Source organism: Elephantulus edwardii, unplaced genomic scaffold (genome assembly GCF_000299155.1).
Source record: "Elephantulus edwardii isolate Elephantulus edwardi_28Jun2011 unplaced genomic scaffold, EleEdw1.0 scaffold00133, whole genome shotgun sequence".
Classification (NCBI taxonomy): Eukaryota; Metazoa; Chordata; class Mammalia; order Macroscelidea; family Macroscelididae; genus Elephantulus; species Elephantulus edwardii.
Window position 1 is genome coordinate 4,879,222 of NW_006399883.1, and position 3,165 is coordinate 4,882,386.

The 3,165-nt window shown below is 48.7% G+C and overlaps 1 pseudogene; it reads left to right on the top strand.

Annotated features, from left to right (window-relative positions):
- Positions 1-162: 162 nt before the first annotated feature.
- Positions 163-1,302, top strand: LOC102849650 (annotated as a pseudogene).
- The last annotated feature ends 1,863 nt before the right edge of the window (positions 1,303-3,165 follow it).

Consider the following 3,165-nt stretch of genomic DNA (forward strand, 5'->3'; position numbering starts at 1 on the left):
ACTGCCCCTCCTTCTCCACCAGAGCATGAAGTAGAGTCTGGGGTTCCCCCCCACACACACCAGGTGCCTGTGGGGGCCTGGGTTTCAGCTGTCCACACCACAGCAGTGGGCAACGAGCTTAAAGCCCCTGATGGCTCTGGGCGCTGACTCTCACCAGTGGCTATGGATGAAGTCACAGGCTATTTTCAGCCAGCGCTGGAAAGTTAACCATTTTAAAGTAGAGGGAGTCCCAGGGTTTCAAAGGTCAAACTAATTCTCTTAAAGTCCATTATGTTAAGAATTTAAGGCACGCCTTTCGGTCTGGTTGCAGCGGAGCCAGGGCACCTCCCTTCCTGGCCTTCGAGCATCCACTCCAGCTGTCACCCAGCCCCGCAGCGCTGTGCCACCGTGATGGAACAGGCCATCTCGTTCGCCAAGGACTTCGTGGCTCGGGGCGTCGCCGCCACCATCTCTAAGACGGCCGTAGCCCCGATCGAGCTGGTCAAGCTGCTGTTGCAGGTCCTGCGCACCAGCAAGCAGATCACGACCAACAAGGGAATCGTAGACTGTGCGCATCCCCCTGGAGCAGGGCGTGCTGTCCTAGAGGGGCAACCTGGCCAACGTCATCCGATACTTCCCCACCCAGGCTGTCAACTTAGCCTTCAAGGACAAGTGCAAGCAGGTGTTCCTGGGCGGGTGGACAAGCACACCCAGTTCTGGCGCTACTTTGCTGGCAACCTGGGGGGGCTACTTTGCTGGCAACCTGGGGGGTGGGGGTGGGGAGCGGCTCGTGGCTGGGGCCACCTCGCTCTGCTTTGTCTACCCGCTGAACTTCGCCCCGACCGGCTGGCTGCCGACGTGGGCAAGTCGGGCACGGACCGCGAGTTCAGGGGCCTGGGGGATGGCCTGGTGAAGATCAGCAAGTCGGAAGGCATACGTGGCCTCTACCAGGGCTTCAGCATATCGGTGTAGGACGTACATCTACTGCACCACCTTCTTCGGTGTCTACGACGCGGCCAAAGGTATGCTCCCGGACCCCAAAAGCACGCACGTCGTGGTCAGGTGGATGATGGCTCAGACGGTCACTGCGGTGGCCCGAGTGGTGTCCTACCCCTTCGAATTGCCGAGAAGGATGACGATACAGTGTGGCTGGAAAGGGGCAGACATCATATCATGTACACGGGGACGATCAACTGTTGGTGCAGGATCTTGAAGGACAAGGGCGGCAAGGCCTTCTTCAAGGGTGCCTGGTCCAACGTGCTGCGGGGCATGGGTGGGGCCTTCGTGCTGGTCATCAACCATGAGCTCATGAAGGTCATTTAGGGCCTCCGCTGACCGGTGCCCCCCACCTCCGTGTGGACCTCACCCCTTCCATGTGGACCACTGTCCTCCAGGATTCCCCCATCTGTCAGGACCACCAGGCCTGGGGCTTGACCACCTTGGACCACCGCCCACCCTCATGCCCACGCATCTGTTAGTGGATGGTGCCCGGAGACCCTCCCCGTGTCTAGTATTTATTTACAGAATCATGACTCCTCCCTCCCACCGGTGCTGTGTGTACCTGTGTGTGCCCCGCCCACCTGTGCGTGTGTGCCTGCATCAGCGCCCCCACTCGTGCCAGGCCAGCACCCCATCATGTCTCACGTCGAGCTCCAGGCAGACCAATAAACACAAAACGCCAGTAAAAAAAAAAAGAATTTAAGGTACATACCGTAGTTTGTAATAACAGACTGTTATTTGTGTCATGCATCAAAACACTGTTATTGTTTTGATGCCTTTAAAACATTATTATCATATTCTGTTAAAGATGTATAAATGTAACTGAAAATGTTAGGAGCTTTGGTGACATGTGTTGTATTGCTGACCAAAAGGTTGGTAGTGCAAATCCACCAGCCACTCCATGGGATGAAGATGGGCAATCTCCTTACATTAAGATTTACAGCTTTAATGCACACCTATGTTTATTGAGGCTTTGTTCACAGTAAAGAGTTGGAAACAACCCAAGTTCTTGTCAACAAACAAATGGATAGAGAAGCTTTGGTATGTTCACACAATGGAATACTACGCTGCATTGAAAAACAAGGAACTCATGAATTATTATACAAAATGGGTGACCCTGGAGGACATTATGCTGAGTGAAATATCTTAGTCACTAAAGGGCAAATATTTCATAGTGCCACTGTTGTAAATCGGGACTGACATCGGGGTTGAGGGAAGACTGAGAAAGATGGGATAAATTATGTATACTGCATTTAAACAGATGAGGGAGAGAACAGTTTAAAAGGGATATATGATTAGGTATTATTGTCATGACAGGAGTCCAGAATGAAGGCTGCACAGTGAAATGGACTTGGGGGGAAGGAATTGTATAACAATGAAAGATTTTTTTTTTTTAATTTTCAAAGAGAAGAGCTAATGGGGGGGGGACAGGGAGAAAAGTGCTACAATGAATGGATGGAAACCCTAAGTCTCTGTAACTTTCATTAAAATTAATTAAAAAAAAATTTACAGTGTTAGAAACCCAGTGGAGGATTGCCATGCAACAGAATATAATTCACAGCAGTGGGTTTGTGTTCTAATTTATATAGAAAGGCAATATAAAAATAGATTTGTGAATACAACTTGCTTGTAATTCAAGGAGTGCCTGTAAACAATTCCTAGTATTTTAAATAAGTATCTCTAGCTTGTTACAAAGATATATATTTTTTTTTTCAAAAAGGGGACTATGTATGTACCCATTACAGTTTTGCTTCTCATTTCCCTTCTACTTCCATCCCCTAGAAATCACCAATATGTGTTCTGTCTCCAGGGATTTGTCTAATTAAAATATTTTATTTAAATAAAATCATAAAATATGTCACTTTATGTCAGGCATCTCCACATAGAATAATGCTTTCAGGGTCATCCAGGTTGTAGCATTTATCAGAACATTATCCTCTTTTATGGCTAAGTAACATTCTGTGGTGTGTGCATACTGTGTTGTGTTCATCCATTCATCCTTTCGTGGGTATTTGGGTAGTTTCCACTGTTAGACTGTTGTGACTAGTGTTGCTACTGCTACGAGTAGTAGTATTGCTAGGGAGTTCTGGTGGCCTAATCCTTAGGGAGCTGTGATGCAAACCCAGAGGCCTTGCCTCTCTAGCAGTTTGGATCCTCTAGTGACTTCACAGGAGATAGATGAGCAAT